Raw genomic sequence first — 6478 nt, forward strand, 5'->3', positions numbered from 1 at the left:
ATTTAACGTCCTCCTCCTCGCCCCTAAGCTCCGCCCTGACTCCAGGTCTTGCCTGATGATTTTTCCTGCGGCTGGAAGAAAAGTAGGAGAAATGTTCCCTTCCTCGAGGATGCTCATGGTCACTCTGCTCCCTCCCATACACACCCCCCCTCAAGTCATGCTGCTGTACAGTCCCCCCATACTGCTCTGCACTACCCCCCTCCCATCATACTGCCCTCCACTACCCCCCCATTATACTGCCCTCCACTACCCCTCCCATTATACTGCCCTCCACTATCCCTTACCATCATACTGCCCTCCACTACCACCCTCCCATTATACTGCCCTCCACTAAACCCCTCCCTTCATGCTGCCCTCCACTATCACCCTCCCATTATACTGCCCTCAACTACCCCCTCCCATCATACTGCCCTTCACTACCTCCCCATCATACTGCCTTCCACTGCCACTCCTCCCATCATACTGCCCTCCACTGCCTCCCCCTCCCATCATACTGCCCTCCACCCCATCATACTGCCTTCCACTGCCACCCCTCCCATCATACTGCCTTCCACTGCCACCCCCTCCCATCATACTGGGACTCTGTACATAGCTCACCCCAGAACTCTGAGGCGATACGAGAACGCTGCTGACTCCACTGCGGTCTGGGATACCGGGTTCTCCTCATCCACAATAAGCCAGGATTAGCAGGAAAACGTAGAAGCTGAAGCCAGTCAGGCACCTCGATAGGGTTTCCATAAAGGAGAACAATACAGGGAGTTCTGCAGGTGTGCGGGGGGTGAAGAACCGCTGAGCCTTCCTGAAGATCACAGAGAGGAGAAACCCCCAACGGTAAGTAATCCCCGCCTGTCGAGTCATCTCTAGCCCCAGTTTCAACAAATCCCTCTGCTGCAGAGTCGCCCTAGAGATCAGGTAGTATCCGAAGCGGCCTCGGCCTTTTGGCTAAGATCAAGTGTAGTATCTGTTCTTATCAGTTTCCAGAGGAGGCGCTGTGTTACTCCCGAGTGTGGGGAGGACACATGCAAATCCAATGGTGTCACTGGACCTGGCAGGGCGGTTCGGCAGGGCCAGTGTCTGGGCATCCAGGATGGTATCAGCGGGGCCGAGCACGAGCTGTCTGGAAGGGTGCTCCTGATGGGCATGGGTGCTGCATGCGGTCTGACCCCAAAGGGCCGGGTCCCTGGCCTTCTGGCCTAGATTGGGGTAGCTCTAGCTCCGGACAGTTTTTCGTGAGAGAACACCGGGTCTCGGTGCTCTCTATCACGGTGCTGGTGTCAGTGCTCTCTATCACGGTGCTGGTGTGGTTTCAGTGCTCTCTATCTCGGTGCTGGTGTCAGTGCTCTCTATCACGGTGCTGGTGTGGTGTCAGTGCTCTCTATCACAGTGCTGGTGTCAGTGCTCTCTATCTCGGCTCTGGTGCCAGTGCTCTCTATCATGGTGCTGGTATCATTGCTCTCTATCTCGGTGCTGGTGTCAGTGCTCTCTATCTCGGTGCTGGTGTCAGTGCTCTTTATCACGGTGCTGGTGTGGTGTCAGTGCTCTCAATCACAGTGCTGGTGTCAGTGCTCTCTATCTCGGTGCTGGTGTCAGTGCTCTCTATCTCGGTGCTGGTGTCAGTGCTTTCTATCTCGGTGCTGGTGTCAGTGCTCAGTCTCTATCGCGGTGCTGGTGTCAATGTTCTATCTCAGTGCTGGTGTCAGTGAGGGAGATAGCAACGGAGAAGTCAATCAGCAGGCAGTGCCAGCACCATGGCTGAGGATGAGCACTGGACTGGAACCTCCGGACCACCGCAGTGGAGCCCTGCATAGGTGGGGGTAAGGGCCGGGCAGAGGGTGGGGCTCAAGCACAGGTTGGCACACTGGGACACTGGCACAGGACTGCGCTGCCCTGACTGTGGCACTGATCATCTCCTGCACCCCCTTCATAGCCTGGCCTGACCTTTCCCCTCCTCCATGGCCTTCATGTGCTCCTGAGCCGGGCAGAGGGTGGGGCTCAAGCACAGGTTGGCACACTGGGACACTGGCACAGGACTGCGCTGCCCTGACTGTGGCACTGATCATCTCCTGCACCCCCTGTCATTTGTGACTGTAATAACTGTTAGGGCAGTTAGGGTTAGCCCCCTTTAGCTCTAGGGTACCCCCCTAACCCCCCCAATAAAGGTTTAACCCCATGATCACCCCCCGTCGCCAGTGTCACTAAGGCTGGGTTCACATTGCAGCGGTTTATGATAACGGATGTGATTCGCACCGCACTGCAGTGCAAATCACATCCGATCTCTGTGCGATTCGAGTTCAGCCATACAGATAGTATGGCTGAATTCGCACTGCACCCGCCGCACCCGCCGCAAATTCGCACGAGACCCTTTTTTTGGCCCGCAGCAGAATCGGATCGCATGGGTGTTCACACCATGCGATCCGAGTTTGCAGATCGCACTGCGATATGCGAACTGATCTGGGGGTGTCATTAACATTTCACTGACACTCCCAGCAGTTCGCATAGGGCAGTGTGAACTGCCGCCGGGAGGCATGCGATGCGGGAACCCGCCGCGGATTCGTGGCGTTCCCGCATCGCTCCAGTGTGAACCCAGCCTAATAAGCGATCGTTTTTCTGATCGCTGTATTAGTGTGACAGGTGACGCTAGTTAGGCAGGTAGGTATTTAGGTTCGCCGCAGCTTTTTATAGCGCCAGGGACCCCCATATACTACCGCATAAAGCCCCCTGATTGCCCCCTAGTTAACCCTTTCACCAGTGATCACCATATAACTGTTACAGGTGACGCTGGTTGGTTAGTTATTTTTTTATAGTTTCAGGGCACCCGCCATTTATTACCTAATAAAGGTTTAACCCCCTGATCACCCAGCGGGTGTCATTTGTGACTGTAATAACTGTTAGGGCAGTTAGGGTTAGCCCCCTTTAGTTCTAAGGTACCCCCCTAACCCCCCCAATAAAGGTTTAACCCCGTGATCACCCCCCGTCGCCAGTGTCACTAAGGCTGGGTTCACATTGCAGCGGTTTATGAGAACGGATGTGATTCGCACCGCACTGCAGTGCAAATCACATCCGATCTCTGTGCGATTCGAGTTCAGCCATACAGATAGTATGGCTGAATTCGCGCCGCACCCGCCGCAAACTCGCACGGGACCCTTTTTTTGGTCCGCAGCAGAATCGGATCGCATGGGTGTTCACACCATGCGATCCGAGTTTGCAGATCGCACTGCGATATGCGAACTGATCTGGGGGTGTCATTAACATTTCACTGACACTCCCAGCAGTTCGCATAGGGCAGTGTGAACTGCCGCCGGGAGGCATGCGATGCGGGAACCCGCCGCGGATTCGTGGCGTTCCCGCATCGCTCCAGTGTGAACCCAGCCTAATAAGCGATCGTTTTTCTGATCGCTGTATTAGTGTGACAGGTGACGCTAGTTAGGCAGGTAGGTATTTAGGTTCGCCGCAGCTTTTTATAGCACCAGGGACCCCCATATACTACCGCATAAAGCCCCCTGATTGCCCCCTAGTTAACCCTTTCACCAGTGATCACCATATAACTGTTACAGGTGACGCTGGTTGGTTAGTTATTTTTTTATAGTTTCAGGGCACCCGCCATTTATTACCTAGTCTCACTAGTGTACCCCTAAATTTAGGGGTGTCTACTTTCCAAAATGGGGTCATTTGGGGGGGGTTTGTGCCATCTTGGCATTTTATGGCCTTCAAAACTGTAACGCCCTTAGAAAGCCTGAAGGCGGTGCTTGGTTTTCGGGGCCCCGTACGCGGCTAGGCTCCCAAAAAGTCCCACATATGTGGTATCCCCGTACTCAGGAGAAGCAGCAGAATTTATTTTGGGGTGTCATTTCACATATAACCATGGCATGCGTGAGCAATATATCATTTAGTGACAACTTTGTGAAAAAATAAAATAAAATAAAAAAGTTTGTAATTTTCCCGCAACTTGTGGCAAAATATAAAATATTCCATGGACTCAACATGCCTCTCAGCAAATAGCTTGGGGTGTCTACTTTCTAAAATGGGGTCATTTGTGGGGGTTTTGTGCCATCTTGGCATTTTATGGCCTTCAAAACTGTAATAGGTAGTGAGAAGCGAAATCAAAAATTTACGCCCTTAGAAAGCCTAAAGGCGGTGCTTGGTTTTCGGGGCCCCGTGCGCGGCTAGGCTCCCAAAAAGTCCCACATATGTGGTATCGCCGCACTCAGGAGAAGCAGCAGAATTTATTTTGGGGTGTCATTTCACATATGCCCATAGCATGTGTGAGCAATATATAATTTAGTGACAACTTTGTGAAAAAAAAAAAAAAAAGTTTGTAATTTTCCCACAACTTGTGACAAAATATAAAATATTCCATGGACTCAACATGCCTCTCAGCAAATAGCTTGGGGTGTCTACTTTCTAAAATGGGGTCATTTGTGGGGGTTTTGTGCCATCTTGGCATTTTATGGCCTTCAAAACTGTAATAGGTAGTGAGAAGTGAAATCAAAAATTTACGCCCTTAGAAAGCCTGAAGGCGGTGCTTGGTTTTCGGGGCCCCGTACGCAGCTAGGCTCCCAAAAAGTCCCACATATGTGGTATCCCCGTACTCAGGAGAAGCAGCAGAATTTATTTTGGGGTGTCATTTCACATATGCCCATAGCATGTGTGAGCAATATATCATTAAGTGACAACTTTGTGTAAAAAAAAAAATATATATATTTTTTTGTCATTATTCAATCGCTTGAGGCAAAAAAATTAAATATTCAATGGGCTCAACATGCCACTTATCAATTTCCTTAGGGGGTCTACTTTCCAAAATGGGGTCATTTGGGGGGGTTTTGTACTGCCCTGCCATTTTAGCACCTCCAGAAATGAGATAGGCAGTCGTAAACTAAAAGCTGCGTAAATTCCAGAAAACGTACCTTAGTTTGTAGATGTGACAACTTTTGCGCAAACCAATAAATATACAGTTATTGACTTTTTTTTTACCAAAGACATGTGGCTGAATACATTTTGGCCTAAATGTATGACTAAAATTGAGTTTATTGGATTTTTCTAATAACAAAAAGTAGAAAATATCATTTTTTTTCAAAATTTGCAGTCTTTTTACGTTTATATCGCAAAAAATAAAAATCGCAGAGGCAATCAAATACCATCAAAAGAAAGCTCTATTTGTGGGAAGAAAAGGACGCAAATTTTGTTTGGGTACAACATTGCATGACCGCGCAATTACCAGTTAAAGCAGCGCAGTGCCAAATTGTAAAAAGACCTCTGGTCATTGACCAGCAAAATGGTCCGGTCTGAAAGTGGTTAATAAAAAGATTTCTAAAACAAACAAACAAAAAAAAAGAAAACAAAAGAAACACAGAGCTGATCAAATACCACCAAAAGAAAGCTCTATTTGTGTGGGGGGGGGGGACAATTTTATTTTGGTAGAGCGTTGCACGATCGTGTAATTGTCACGTGTTTTGGTTTGTTTGTTATGAAATTTAGTAAAAAGATTTCTAAGAAAAAAAAAAACAACAACAAAAAAAAAACAACACAGAGCTGATCAAATACCACCAAAATAAAGCTCTATTTGTGGGGGGAAAAAAAGGACATCAATTTTATTTGGGTACAGTGTTGCACTATTGTGCAATTGTCATGTGTTTTGGTTTGTTTGTTATGAAATTTAATAAAAAGATTAAAAAAAAAAAAAAAAGCTGAGCTGATCAAATACCACCAAAAGAAAGCTCTATTTGTGGGGGGACATCAGTTTTATTTGGGTAGAGCGTCGCACGATCTTGCAATTGTCACGTGATTTGGTTTGTTTGTTATGAAATTTATTAAAAAGATTTCTAAGAAAAACAAAAAAAACAAAAATAAAAAAAAGCACACAGCTGATCAAATACCACCAAAAGAAAGCTCTATTTGTGTGGGGGGGGGGGGGGGGGAAAGGACATCAATTTTATTTGGGTACAGTGTTGCACGATCGTGCAATTGTCACGTGATTTGGTTTGTTTGTTTGTTATGAAATTTAATAAAAAGATTTAAAAAAAAAAAAAAAAAACGCAGAGGTGATCAAATATCACCAAAAGAAAGCTCTATTTGAGTGTGTGTGGGGGGGACATCAATTTTATTTGGGTACAGTATCGCACGATCGTGCAATTGTCACGTGTTTTGGTTTGTTTGTTTGTTATGAAATTTAATAAAAAGATTTCTAAAAACAAAATAAAAAAAATAAAAACGCAGAGCTGATCAAATACCACCAAAAGAAAGCTCTTTGTGGGGGGGGGGGGGGGGACATCAATTTTATTTCGGTAGAGCGTCGCACGAACGAGCAATTGTCACATGTTTTGGGTTGTTTGTTATGAAATTTAGTAAAAAGATTTCTAAGAAAAAAAAAAACAACAACAAAAAAAAAACAACACAGAGCTGATCAAATACCACCAAAATAAAGCTCACGTTCACCTATTCCTAGTCATCGAGCCTGGCTGATCACACAAGCTGAATTTTT

General features: G+C 47.1%; 1 pseudogene; it reads left to right on the top strand.

Moving 5' to 3' along the window:
* Nucleotides 1-928: 928 nt before the first annotated feature.
* On the top strand, nucleotides 929-1014 carry LOC143989577 (U2 spliceosomal RNA; annotated as a pseudogene).
* Nucleotides 1015-6478: the final 5464 nt, after the last annotated feature.

The sequence above is a fragment of the Lithobates pipiens genome, unplaced genomic scaffold (assembly GCF_037356315.1).
Source record: "Lithobates pipiens isolate NorthernLeopardFrog02 unplaced genomic scaffold, aLitPip1_a1.2 Scaffold_1, whole genome shotgun sequence".
Taxonomy (NCBI): domain Eukaryota; kingdom Metazoa; phylum Chordata; class Amphibia; order Anura; family Ranidae; genus Lithobates; species Lithobates pipiens.